Genomic DNA, 15,104 nt, shown 5'->3' on the forward strand with positions numbered 1-15,104 from the left:
GTTACACATTAATTTTAACAGTAGAAACTTTTTCAATTAAAAATAAAAACTTTTAGTTACTAAAGAATTGAGTTTGTTTCCATGAGAGACAATATAATAAAAAGCAGAGTGACAAAGAAATATACTATTTTCTTAAATATCCTCAGAAGATTCAGTGCTTTGAAAGTTCACATTTGAAGAAAGTAACATTTGTGAAGCGTAAAAATTGCTTATACACCAACTTATTAGCAGTCATTTTTGTCAGCTTACAGTTTTTAAAACAGGATGCAAGCAGTCATATCAGGAAGAGGGCAGCTGCTGTGAAAGAATGATACCAAAAAACAAGATGTCCTTTATGTTGATAACTTCACACAATATTTCACAGTTATAGTATACAAGTTTTCCACAACAGTAAGACAGCTGATTAAATATAATTCAAAACATCTGGAGAAAGATGCTTGCTTAAAAATACTGAATATCTCAGAAATCAAGAAAAAGAAAAACATAACCTACTCCAACTATTACAATCTCTTTCTTAGCCTCTGACTCAAGCACTGCAGATTTCACATGTTACAAACAGCCACCCAGTCCTAACACCTTTCAGCAGTTTCCTTAATGGACACCTTACTAAAGCAACTCTATCCTGCACATTAGGGCCACTCAACACTTTTTTTTAACTGTACATCTGTGAGTCCCTTAAGATTCAATTACTTGCTTACTCTCTTCTCTTACCTCTGTTTGTAATTGTCTCATTTCCTTTCTCTTATATACTTACAATATTTTCCCAGAGATCATAAAGGATACCAAAATGATCTCCTCGGAATCCCTTCTCTAAATTCTCTATGCCAATAACTTCAGGTAAGAAATTTTAACAGTGTGGCTACAGGAAAGCTCAGTTATAGATAAACCTAATTACATAGCTAAAAATTTAATACTTTCCCCCCTCTTAACTTTGCAAACATTATAAATCAGAGAAAATTACAAGTGAGGCCTATGTATACTGGTACAGCAGTCAATACCGATCACAGCTTGCAAGTATTACTACAAATACCAAAATGACATATCCACTTTGAATATTTTCACAGATCTATCATTAGCTTTCAAACAATAAAGATAACATTAGTCCAATCCATGCAATCCTAAATTACAATGTTGGAAGCAATCTGGTTTTCAAATGAAGTTCAGTTTCAGAAACACTTCCAGGGATTTAAAACAAACGGAAAAAATCCTTCTTACTCCTGTTATCATGGCAGACATATCACGAGCACAAACACATCCTCTCTAAACCCACCTTCCTCAGTTAAAATGTATCTCCCACTACCACAGTGAGAAGGAAAATAAGTGTTTATCCTAGTTATCTAGTTCCCAATATAAAACTCACAGTAAAAGATGCTCTATCATCAATGCCTGTTATACAGATACTTATTGAAAGCAAGTACATTTCTACAGCTATGCTTGGATGATGAATGCTATTTTCTAACTTAACATACTTAAAATAGGTATATAACACTTAATAACCATTCCTGAAATTCTGCTGGGCACAAAGCAAGACAGAACACATTTAAGTCTCCAGGTTAGTCCATAAGGACTAAAGCAGAATTCAAAAGCTCCTCAGGGACAGGGACAAACATAATCAGGAGATGTGAAGCTGATGGGAAGACCTAGCTAATTAAGCATCACTAACATTTTGAATGTAAAGTCCCTGAAAAATAATTCAATTAATCACATTCTTATTAAGAAGGATGCATGTTGTTCTTAGCATACGGGCATACTTGTAATAACTAAACGTATGGGGAACAAAAAGTTTAGCATATGCTGTAGAAAAGGTTCTCTATTCCTCTGCATTAAAGTTCTGAAAAACAGATCAGTCACAGAAACGTTAGCTGTCTCTGACAGTTGTTCCTGCCTAGTTCTTCACTGCATGCTTAGATTGAGGGCCAAAGGAGAGAGAAAGATCATTATATACAATTTAAAATATTCCAGCTCAAAGACTGCTTTAGGGGTTAAAGAGAGATAGAGAGAGAGAGAGAGAGAGAGAGAGAAAGAAGGAAGTCTCAGGGTTGTCTTGGAAAAATATTAATACCCCTTAAGTGTCAAATGAAAATGAGAATAGGCAGCATAGGAATTTATTTTTCCCAATTTCTTTTATCTTCAGATAGGATATATACATATATATATATATATATATATATTTAGGAACGTTCTCACAGACTCATTAAACATAACAGACTCCTTATTTTTGCTTATTAACTGTATCATTAAACTTAAGATAAAAAGCTTCCACTCAACTCTCTAAGCAGTAACTTGAAAGAATAGGTGTTAAAATAAGGATGCATCACATAAAGGTGGAGGTAAGGGGTAGGTATCTAGATCAGATGCTTACTTTAAAATTAACAAAGCAACAAGCAACAGTATTGCAGAAAGATTACAAGCTTCACCTCAAATGGCGTTATTTATTAGCAGGTCCTCTATCATAGAATAAATACTAAGTAAGAGGGAGATGCATAATTGTCACATTACAGAGCATAGGTTTGTTTTTAAGTCAGGAATACTATTTTGTTCATTCATTAGATACTGTATCAATCACTTAAAATACAGTTTGGTTACTTGCCCAAATAAAGTTCCTGAACTCTTTCTTATTGCAGGTTAATGGAATTAACTTTGAAAAAAAAGAGAAAAAGAAAATGTCTTCTTGTAATCTTACAAACAATGAAGACATCAAAAATACTTTGTAAGAACTCAGGCAAAAAGTCAACTATATTTAGTTATTTCATGATCTGACTGCCACCTTTAGACACTATTCATTTCACATGACAGAAGAAATAGTTAAACTGAAACCACATTCAGTATCACTACAGCAACATATTGGCTAGTCCATTCAAATAATTATTCCATTAGCCCTTCAGCACTAGCAATAAAGCACACACAAAAACTGAAGGTGGAAGAGGAGGAGCACGTTTTTTCCCTTTGTTACTTTACCAGAGCTGTAATCTGAACGCAAGACAACACGCACCAAAGTTCCCTCATATTATCATGGGCAGAGACTGACTTTTGTCACATGTATTCAATTAAAGAACACTTTATTATACATGTGAAAGTATTTCTTTCAGATCTAAGAAATGTCAAAACACAGAGCCAACTTTGTGTACAAAGAATTTACACAACATGTACATCAGGAGACAACGTTCAATATTAATTCGAAGTAAGTGTTGCTTCAACAAGAAGGAAAAGTACGTCCCAACGTTATGCACACATTATAAGGCTGCTGTCATGACTGAATAGGCCCAAACTCTGTGTTTTTACACAGATCACTTAATCGAGTGGACCTTCAAGAATAAAGAATTTGAAAAAGTAAATAAAATGTACTGATTTTCATTTTTAGAAAGGGTATTTTTAAAATCAAGCTGAAACACACAGACATCACTGCGTACACATGGCATAACAGACTGCAGTTATTAGAAATTCAAAGTGTATCTTACTCAAACAAAAATCTTAGTTCCTAAATTAATACAAATTCACAGACTACACAGTATGACATTACTCTACTTTTACAAACATTACAGAATTCACAGGCTGTTATTTTGCTACACATGCCATGACTTAGACAAGCAAGGTAGCACAGCACTTTTCACAGATTACCATGGTATTTCTAGTCTCAAGGCAGGACTTAGCCCCAGAATACGTAGAATGACATCAACAAGTTATCTGAGAAACTTGGCTAACATTCTAACACAAACCCTGTAAAAGCTTTACTGCCCACATTAACCAGTTTAAGGTAAACCACATTCACTTCAGCTCAAATCAGGTTTCTCAATAAGAAAGGTCTTCTGCCATAATACGTCGTTATTTTCTCCAGAATTATCTCAAGTTTTAATATAGCCAAGTCCTTCATATGTTATTAGTTCTATACTACTAAAAAATTGATTCTATAGATCAATTTACCTACTTCACTAAAGTTCAACGTTCTCTTATTTCATCCCTTGTTTCCCAGAGTAAGAAAATAATGGTATATGAATTTATTGGAATTTAAGTTCAGATATCTAAACATATGCAAATCACTCCACAAACTCACTTATTTACAGAAACGACATATAATTACAATGGTTTAAATACACACTTAAATGACAGAGCAAAACCAGGAAACATACTGTCTAACTACCAATATATTTCAACCATGTTTCACAAACTGAATACCTTTTTACAAACAAAACATCAGTTTTGTTTGTAAAAAGGTATTCAGTTTGTGAAACAACGCTAGAACATTAGAAGTAGTTTAGATGATCCGCACTGGCAAAGAGAGAGAGAGACTGCCATCTACACTAAAATTGCTCTGAAGTAGATCTCTTCCCTCTCTTTGAGGGATTCTTCTCTTTTAATGATGATACTGCTCTACTGCTACTGGTGGACTAAGTCAACTGCATATATTTAAAAAGGAATTATGGAGAAGAAAAATAACTAATTGGGGAATTGGGTTATCTTCCTTCTTGAATTCCAGATCAAGTGCTCTCAAGCAAACACAACAGTCATCTCCAACTGGACAGTACTGTTATAATCCCTTAATATCAAGATAAATTGCTCTGTTTTATTTTTGTTTCACTAAACAAATAACAAAAATTAAAAGTACCACATCGCAATTATGCTCTTTAGTAACTGAAAGTGTTATAATGACATCCTGCACTACTATTTTTCTGTTATTTTGTACATATATAGTGCCTAACAAAAAAAAAGGGGGGGGGGAGAAAGAGTTTAATAAGGGGGACCTCACACTTCTCCCCCAAATCCAAACTACTTATTAGAAGGGAGGAAAAAAAAAAGAAAGATGACTTAAAATGAACAATTATTTCAAGACAATTAACCTAATCAAGTTTGAAAGTTTACAACCTTCCTCATGCTATCATAAAAATTTACCGGATACTGAAAATGGTTTAAAGGAAATACTCTATATGTTATCCATTCAATACTAAAACAAATACTTGTTTTCTTAATAGTGTTTACTGTCAATCCTTTTTACAGCTCCTTTGTATTTTCCCTAACCACCTTCTCCTCTATTGCTAATGATATATTTAGTCCTTGTACAACTGTGGGACCCAATAGCTTTACACTGAGCAGTAAAAATTACTCTCTTCTCATACTGTCATCTTTCCTCTAGAAAACTCCAGTTTTTTCAACTCTAAAGTTGATCATCTGTCAAAAAATTAACTACAGTTTAGTTTTCTAAACAACTGCATTCTCTTTACCAAGTAACATCCCAAAAGCAGGTAAAAAATTTATTGGAAGATATAGCTCCATAAACTCAAAGGATTTACTGCCTTTCAAGCCAGAAAGAGAACCATCTCCTCCTTCCTTACCCTCATGACTTCTGCACAGGGCTGGTTAACGCAAGATCCCATTCGCAGCACACGACTGTACTTCGATATCCCCCCCCCCGGACAAAACATCCCTAGTTTACACATTAGAGAGCAATTTCTCCACCCATCTGCAACACACCTTTATGTGGTACAAAACTACTTGAACAATTTCTGTCTGTGCCCCTCCCGACCTCCCGTCGTTTTCTCTAGTCTACAGTAAGCACAGATGCCTAGTTTTGTTGCGGTTTTTTTTAACGTGATGTCGCTCACCGAGGGTGGCTGCCGAGAAGCAGGACAAAAGGTACCTCTGCTCTCCTCACACACAAGCCCCAAGAAGGAAAGTTCATCCCCCGAGCAGGGGGGGGGGGGGGGGGCGGGGAGGGCTCACCTCAGGGCCCCCCGCCACCCCAGCCCCCCAGCAGCCTCCCCCGGCCTGCTCCGTCAATGTCCATCCTTTGCTCCGGCCGCGCGGAGCGGCAAGTTGCGGAGAGGCCCCCGGGGCGTTCGCGTCCCGTCCCGTCCCGTCCCCCCTCCCCAAACCGGGCCGGACCCCGGCAGCCGCCGCTGCCGCCCGCCGCCCCTCCCCCGCCCGCCCGCCCGCGGCGCCCCCTCCCCCGCCGCCGCCTCGCGCACCAACTTCCCGGCAGCAGCCCCCGCGGCGGGGGGGGGGGGGGGGGGAGAAGCCCCCCTTCTCCCCCCCTTCAAGCCGCCCCCCCTCACCGCCCCCCCCCTCCAGGCCCGTCACCCGCTGCCCCGGCCCGACCCCGCTCGCTCGCTCGCTCCCCCCCCCCACCTCCTCCCCGCCGCCCTCCGGGGCCTCACGGGACTCTGCGCCGCGCTCCCCCTCGCCCCCCAAAGCGGGGGCCCGCGCTCCGCGCTCGCCCCTCGCTCGCTCGCTCGCTCGCTCACCCGCCCGCGCTCCCCGCCGCCGCCGCCGCTCCTGCCTCCTCCCCGCTGAGGCTCCTCAGGAGACACTGACACCGGCGCACGGATACCCACTGGGCGCTATTTTTGGGAAACAAGGCCCAATCGAGGCCGGAACTACTTCCTCTGTCACACTCTCTCCTCAGGCGGCGGAGCACAGCTGGGTCTCGCAGATATCCTTCCGCCCTCTCCTCCTGGCAGCTCCGGCTACCACTGAGGGCGCTCACGCGAGCCGGCCAGGCGGCGGCAGGGGAGAGAGGGGGGTAAGGCTGCGCCGGGCGGTGGGGCTGGAAGTGCCCCGCTTTGAGCAGGCAGCATCACCGGATTATTTTGCTTCACCATGGGGAGCGGCCGGGTCTACATTCTTCGCCGCCGAGCCGACGCTGCCAGAACCGCGAGCCCATAGGGCAGAGGGCCGGAGTGAAGGGCGCGCGGGGCCAATCACAGAGCCGGCAGGAGGAAAGAGGCGGCGGCCGACGGGAGCGCTGGTCGGGGGCGGGGCGTGGGGAAACGTGGAGCCCTTGAGTGACAGGAGGGCGCTCAATCAGAGAGACGGAGAAGAAAGCGGCAGCCAATCACGACCGAGCTCACGCGGGGCCTACTGCGAATGAAGCCTTCGGGCTTGCCCCCTCCTCCCCAACCTTCGCGACAGCGCATGCGTATCCGCACTCCGCCGTCGGCCAGGGCGCCCCGTCCCTTGCTTCGCCGCCGGTGACGCACGTACATAGCTCCACCCAGCCGGGCGGCGGCGCATGCGCGGCCGCGCCTGGCCCCGTAGGGGCGGGTTGTGCGCGCCCCGGCTGCGGCGGCGACGTGCTGAGGGGTTGCCCGGGGCAACGGCTGTGCCGGGCCCGGGGTGAGGGGGGGGGGGCGGCGGCCGCCTCCAGGCCCCGCAGCCTCCACGGCTGCTCAGCTGTCGTCGCTTCTGCCACAGAAACGATCATTTTGTCGCAGAAACGAGTATTTGCTGTCTTTCTGTGAGAGTTACTGCTCTGTGAGGTCGTGGGCTCGGCCTGCGCCTTCCGGCTGGGGTGACGGTCCTCTCCCCATCAGTCTCCAGCTCACGTTACCTTTGCCAGAGCTCCCATCACTTCTGCTTTTAAGTGCAAAAGGCTGCTTAGAAGTACATAATAAAAGACATAAAACTGGCGTCTTTCTCCTTCACAGAAAGCAGCTGCCAAAGAATGACTCAAAGATAAAATTTTGATGATAAAAAGTTACTTGCCAAAAATCTTCCGTGCAGTTCTGCTTTTCTAGATTTACACTGCAAGGTATCAAGCCTCGGAGTGCAACCGTGAGAGCCATTTCAAAGCGGTAAATCACTGACAGAGAGCGGATGCGCCTTTGCTTCAGGATGCAAGAATCAAAGGCCACATTAAAAAAAAATCCAAAAATTACTAGAAACGAAGATGAAAGAAATAACGGCAGAAACACCAGCTCCAAGTGTGCTCACCACACCGTTGGAGGACGCAGCGTAGCTCCTCCAAGGCCGTTCCCCCAAAATGAGTGTAAACTTCTGTTGTCTTTTTGCAACTGCTTAGCTCAAATGGAAGCAGCAGCAGCTCACTGAAATTTTGAAGATCAGTATTTACAGTGGGCTGGTTACTTGGAATTTAAATATATAGCCAGAGCTATAAGTTCAACAGCTTCTGAAACGTCCACCTTTCCTTCAAAACAGAAGTGCACAAGCATGCGATCTCTTAACTGTGGATCTTGTAAAGAGCTAATAAAAGGTGTGGAAAAAACACAGAAATAACAAAATACAAATAGTTGCCATCTACTGTCATGTTTCCAAGCTGCTTGTTACTGACCTATAATGAACAGGAAGAGATTTAAGTACATACAGATTTCTTACGTTTCTCAACATGAACAGTCCAAATGTCACTGATTTTTATATGAATATAATTTATTCTTTTATTCCTGACCATACCTATCATCCATAATAGTTATAAAGTCTATTACTAGAATCTAATGATTAATACTCTGAAATCCTCTCATAAAAGCAACATACTAAAAAGACATTAGATAAAATCCTGAATTCTTTATTTAAGTTTTACAAGTCAGTGGAAGTCTGAATAAAAAAAATGAAGTCAGGCCTGAGCATGGACTTCTGGTTATACTCATTATTAATTATTTTCTGTATGTAACCATATTATTCTAAGCTGGAAAAAATAGAGCAGGAAGTCAAAGAGATATATAATTGGTTCTAATCTGTTCTCTTCAGCAGCACTAGAGGAATAAGCACAGCGTTTGCTGCTCAGGGGATTTCTATATATGCCTTGCAAACAATAGTTAAGGCATATAGAGCAGCATCCTTCACTCACACTCAGATGCATTCCTTTCTCAATTGAAATGCTGCCCTATGTAACAATTGAGAAAAGGAAGTGTAAAATATGGCACCCAATTGAAACTACAGATGTTGTTTTCCATACACAATGATTTGCTGCTATATCTGCTTCTCCAGACCTCTCTTGGGACTGCTAATGAAAAAGAATTGGGAGGGGAGGTCACAGATGTTCTCACATGTCACAATAGCGTAAGTGAAAAATAACACCCCTTAGGATGACATGAATAAAACCATATAAGGTTTTATAGATCAAAATGACTAAAATCACTACCTAGCTTGATGGCCATGTTCTGTGTTAGCTAGAATTTACAAGAAAACTGCAACAGTAAAATGTACCTGGACAATCCAAAGGATACAAAGCTGTAGGTGATTAAGGCAAGTCCATGTTACAGAGAAAAAAATATGACCTTTAAAAGACTAACGAACCTCTAGCCATAGAAACAACAACACAACAAAACCCTAAAGAACATCCAATTTAGCAGGTGAAAAATCGTCACAACGATGTGCTACGATCACTCTTGAGAAATAAGAGAACAACCACTGAATGCAATTCTGCTCATCTTACCTACAACCCATAGGCAAAGTATGTCACAGACAGATCAAAAGGAACCACCTGAAATCGCTTTCCTTGACCAAGCAGCAGGCCTGTGTAATTTTCATAGTATTCTAAAGGAGAATCAATCCCAAGAAATAGGAAATACAAAGAAAACTATGAAAAAAAGAAACCAGTATTCTCAGTTTTAACCAAATAGCCTTATAGTTGAATAGAGTCATTATCCAGCAGTCATTATGGCAATAGAGCTTTTCCATGCATCTCTATTCCAGTGGATTTCCACCAGTTCAAGGTGTTTGGAGGCACGATCTCCAGTCTCATATCTCTACTAGCTTTTAACTTACATTTTAAGATCTTCTTGAAAAACATTCCAGAGAGACACACCACAGCTGTTCCTCAGGCCTCCTTTCAAATTTTTGTAATATTCCACATAGCAGCTTTTTCATCTTGTGTTCTGAAGAAAAAAAATCTTAGTCTTGTGCTCTTAAAGGTGAGCTTTGTATAAAAACAAAATGCAGGACTTTTTAAACTATAAAGAAGTGGAAAAGGGGGTGTTATGTGGCTTTTGCATATTTGTCAAACAATTAAAATATCCTTTATAGGGAAGAAGGGGCTAAGAAAAAGCTTTAAAGAACACATTTTCTTAAAAATCACAGACCAGATTAATTCCTAATATCGTTTCACTTACAATGGTGGAAGTTCTCCATGAATGAAGATTTTTATATAAGACTACTTACTGCAACAAAACCAAACTGTACTCACGTTTTTTCAGGATGAGAACTTCCATTAGAGACAAAGGATATAAGAAGGGGGGAGTCCCACCTACAAAACAGGAAGAAAGAAGGAAAGAAGCAAATAATGGTTCCTTTCCATTAATACTTTGGGTAACCTTGTTAACCCCATAATGACCCCTTTAATACAGAGGCTAGACTGTCAGTCTCAGAAGGCTGGCTCCGAACAGATTCCCATGACTCTATCCATGGTTGAGTATCATTATTACACTCTTGTTTGACTCTGGTGCTCCACCAAATACAGATACAATCAAGTAAAGATTTCCTTACTTTACTGAATTCCAAATTACCTCACAATGCATGAATTAAATTCACTCAGTCTATTTCATAAACTGCCCTCTTTAAACCACTAATATTTCCACATCGTTATATGGTACATGCAGTAATCTGATTGCCTTGAGAGTATTTGTTTTTCCAGATTTTGTAGCCAAGGTACATAAGATTAGATCAGACACAGTTTGTCTAAGAATGCTGTAACGTGGGTATACAGTATATTTGCCAGTTTTGAGTTACAGGTAAAAGTTCTCTTTAAAACCTTTCCAACCATGGGTTCTAGCTATGTTATCTGAAGTTTTCTGTTGCATTTGGTACTTTTTCTTTTGCTTTGCTGTTGGCCTCCTCCTGCCAGAGATCAACACTGGAAATATTTGTATTGCCTGCATCACTGACTGTGTGCCTGATCCATATCACAGCAAACTTGTGCTATTTTATAGGTCCTCACAATGACAGAACACAGGTCTCTCCGGGATTCACGCTTTTCTGCTGGGATTTTCTCACCATTCTGCATGTTAACATGAACCAACAGCTGGGTTTAAGAGATCCGATATAAATAGTAACATCATGTTGCAAGCAAGCTTCTTGGAAAGTAAAGAAAATATGTTATTTAATGCACTCTGACGTTTGCTTTTCCTCTCTTTATCCCTAAGCTGCACTTCTGTAAACACTCTTAACGACAAATTCAAAGAAGTTGACTTCTTCACATAGACATAACGAGTGCTGCCTTGAGACCAGGAGAAGATGATATCCAGAACAGCTTACCTCTCTTTAGCCAGACAGCTGGCAAATTCTGCACAGTAGGAAAAGGAGTCAGAGCGTGGATGGAAATTCCAGCTTCCAACAGCATTTAAGATTACAACCTTTGGTATTTTATTTTCATGGTTGCTCTATGTTGCTTCAGAAACTTCCTGCTTTTGCCATATCTTTCCATTCATTAAAATTGCAGCTTGCAATTAAATATTCTGACATAACATAGCTGAGATTTTTTGGCAGCAGCCTTAACCAGAGGTTTTCTGAGTTTCCTGCAGACGGCTTTAAATTTTCATATCCTCATGAATGCTTGCCACCTTCTTTTAATAACTTGAAAAAATAAGCCTCTCTTAGGAACTTCATTGTTTCTGTATTTCCCCAGCACTCATTTACTGCTTTTAGAAATGTGTCGTGCATGTGTATATTTATAGAGAGAGCAAAGTGTATGTATGCGTATTATAACTTGACATCTTATAGAGAACACACAGATTGCACAGTAGATCTGAAAAAAATAGTTATTCAGTTCAATATTTTCTTTATTAAAATGTATTTTTCTCTTCCTGTAATATTTTATCACTTAACCCCTTTTAAAAATTATATTTACTACATTATTCAAAAATTGCAGACCTTCACCTGGTAATATATGACAGTCAAAATATGTATAAAGCTACAAAAATAATTTCAATGCTAAACTATTTTTATGTAGTCAGAATTTTCTTAGGTTAGAACTTGCTCTTCTTCCAAAGAGACAGAAATCACTTATGAGGATATTACAATTTTATTTTCATATCTAAGTTGTAGGATATAATTTACTATTTGGAGACTTGTTCAAACAGAGCTTGCCCTTATCTCTAATACAGATTTTTAATTGGTTAAAAGGGGGCTTTTTAATGCTCAGACTGACCCTGAAGTCTTTTTTCTTCTAACATTACCTGCCAAATAAATTCTGAAAGGGACATTATCCATTTAAGAACTGTGCTGTGCTGTAGTCTGGAAAATTTTCCAAGAGATTAAAGAAAAAAAAAATCTTTTTTTCCGTTAGCTTAATTTCTATATTTGACTGCAGTATGTGTGGTCAGTATCCCATGCTGTTAGGAAACAAAAGGGACAGAAATAGACATAGGAGACCACAGTACCTTAAATGTCTTTGAACTGCTTTTTAAAGTTGATTTGAAATTGATGGTGCCTCTTCATGTGACAAATGCCTTGTGGAGCTCTTAAAAGCCAGATAAGGTGCTTCTGCCTTGTGCAGAGCATCCTCAGCTCCCACTGCGATCAGGGAGTGCTGTAGATATTCAGTTCTTTAAAAGTTAGTTTAAATAGTATTTTTTATTGTATTTTACCTGTTATACTATATACTCCATTGAATACATTGTACATAAGAAAAGGCACATGCTATAGCCCCAGTCTTGTAAGCTTCATATACAGAACCCATACTGGCTCTGTATGATCTGTTGTAACACTGAGGTATAGCAAAGAAACTTCTGAAGCAGTTAACTTACCAAATAAAGTTTAAAAATTAAACTTAGGCAGTTTACAAGGTGCATTTTGGGTACTTTACGATGCTGTCCAGGCTCTTGAGTACTAACATATTGTTGGTGTATTTCTCAATGATTTCTTTAGGGTTACACCTAGTTGAGTGAACTGTGGTCTCTGTGTCGCACAGGATAAACAACATATATCAGCTTCCCTTCTCCTAGCAGCCCTTTAAAGTAATGGTAAATTAACAAGAGCATTAACACAGATCAACTTGGGCACATTTCTAAGGTCTGTAGCTGAACAAACAGTATCAGGCATTTACTAAGGGGCTTTTTATTTTCTTTGATGTTATTTAGGGCCATTATTATTATATATTTTCTCAACCCTTTCCTAAAAAATATGCTCAATTCTAAAGATGAAATGGGGCAGCACATTTGTTGCATTTTTCTGAGCATGGTTTCTTCATCTGTCAAACAGTTTAGAAGACAAATTGGCACTCAGACAGCTCACCTGTTTCCTATGGTCACTTGATGACAAACTACTTCACAGAACCTGCTGTTGCATCTAGGACAACTGTTTTGAAACAGAGCTCCAGTACGCATGTAAACGTGTCATCTCATACTAAAATGCCATTTCATTTCCAAGCCAAGCCAGCTGGCTTTGGACAGAAAGTTCTTTTCTGCTTGCGTGGGCAAACTTTGTCGCCTTCCTGTCCTTTTGCTCTTGCTGTCACATTACTGCAGAGGTGGTGGTGGCTGATAGCAGAGAAAGGAGCAGTGTTCAAAACATGTCCATGTTACTTGGGCTAATAATGCCTGGTCCTGCAGCCTTGTGCTGAATCAATCTGCATGAAAAAGCATCTCGCATAATTTCATCAAATGTCTTTCCTTCCATTATTGGAAGCAGCAAAAGATTAACTGAGATTGAGTTTATTGTTTATTGAATTGTTATTGAATAGAAAGGAAAAGCATGCAAAGTTTTTCTGTTTGGTCTTGTGTTTCCTTGGCCTCAGTCATAGTTTGAAACTGGGTCCAGACTTATCCTGAGTTTGGGAGTTTTGTATCCTTAGTTTCAGTTTAGCAAATCCTGTGTTTGTTCCTAGCTGGGAAGGAGCAAATTTCTTCTTAGCTCTCCCACAGGGTGGAGTAATAAAACTAGTGTTATCTGGGAAGAAAGCTGAAAGTAGGGGTTTGCCAGTTTTCTTTTGTTAGTGGTGGCAGATTTTTGTTTTTAAGAAAGAGGCTAGTTCATCTTTAAATTAGGCTCTGAAACCAGGGGCAGCAGGCTTCTCTATGTACTCAGTAAAATACTGCCCTATAAGCTAAATGGAAAAACTCTTACTAATTTAAAGAATTCACATGTAAAACTGCACCACCTAAGCTAAGAGTAAAATGCGTTAATAGGTTTAGCTTAACTGGTATAGGAATGGTTTAAATCTATTTTATTACATTTTAGCCAAGCTAAACTGCTTTAAACTACCTTAAAGCAATTACAGCAATGGAAGCCAAGCTCTGAATTTGCCAGGTGTTATCTATACCTTCCCCCTCAGTGAAAGCGGAAGAGGCTACCTCAAATCACCTAGGCATAAGGGAAAGCTGACACATAAAAACTTGTTATCCCCACACTAATTTGTTCACGTGTCCTTACCCATAGTTAACACTTGCTTATGTAAAGCCGGTTTTAAATGATGCTTTCAGGGTCTGAATACATGAATGAGTGATCTCATTCATGTGCTGACATGTCTGACAGCTTCCCAGGCACCCACTGAGCCGTGGTAATTGACCATGTGTGTTTGCTCTTAGCCCCTGGCAATCGGAGAGGGAAGAAACCAGTTTAGACTTTTTCCTTTTTTTTTTTTTTTTTGGCCCCTGAGGTTAAGCTGACACATTTTAGCTCACGTTTGCTGCAGGCTTAAGAAAGACACACTGCAGTTACCGTGCCTCAGCTCATGTGCGGTAACTCGTTAAGTTGCTGGAGCTGGACAGCATGCCTGAGCTATTGGTTAAAATGGGATAATTGAGGGCATAAACCAGGTGTTACATCAGTTCAGTTTAAGTCAATTAGGAATAGATTTAAGGTAAATTGACACAAATCATTCTTAGTGCAGAATAAAGGAAGGAACCCAGCTCTAGCTTAACTAAATCCACCACAGTTTAACCGAATATCAATGGAAATACTTTCAGCTAGCCCTGAAAAGCAAAAATCCCATGCCCAAATGCTATTCATTGCCTAGGGCACATGCATTCACTTCAAGCAACCAATATGATTTGAGACATAAGCAAAAATGTGAGCCAAATTTACAGGTACTTCTGCGAGCAATCAGAGAGACAGAGGTGAAGGCAGCAATGCCTCCACTGGCTCTCCTCGCAGATTTGGTATCCTCCATTCTTTGCAATTATAAACTCTTGGAGGTAAGAACGGGTATTCCGCTTTGTCTCAGATATGTGCACTCTGCCATCATTTAATAACAAATATGTAATAATGCTAACATGTTCCTGGTAAAAGCAAACCACGAACAAACACGAAATGGTTGAGTTTGTTTTCATTCCTTGAGCTTGAAAAGCACTAAAGAGCTGAAAATGATATAGATACTGCAAAATAAACAAGGATTTTATAAATTTTAATAATCTTAAGTATTATTAGTAATTCAATCTAGC

At 40.3% G+C, this 15,104-nt stretch overlaps 1 protein-coding gene across 10 annotated transcripts in view; it reads right to left on the reverse strand.

Moving 5' to 3' along the window:
- The window catches only part of MEF2A (myocyte enhancer factor 2A), a 110,705-nt gene that overhangs the window by 87,152 nt on the left and 8,449 nt on the right, over positions 1 to 15,104 (reverse strand). For 7 of the 10 annotated variants that reach the window (XM_062583375.1, XM_062583371.1, XM_062583373.1 and 4 more), the window contains exon 1: positions 6,237 to 6,634. The exons of 1 other annotated variant lie outside the window; for it this stretch is intronic. The gene's annotated coding sequence lies outside the window, so the exon portion shown is untranslated. Of the gene's footprint in view, positions 1 to 5,597; positions 5,668 to 6,236; positions 6,635 to 15,104 lie in introns of those variants that run through there. 2 more of the 10 variants (XM_062583370.1, XM_062583369.1) reach the window with 2 other exon arrangements.

The sequence above is a fragment of the Rhea pennata genome, chromosome 10, assembly GCF_028389875.1.
Source record: "Rhea pennata isolate bPtePen1 chromosome 10, bPtePen1.pri, whole genome shotgun sequence".
NCBI classification, from domain to species: domain Eukaryota; kingdom Metazoa; phylum Chordata; class Aves; order Rheiformes; family Rheidae; genus Rhea; species Rhea pennata.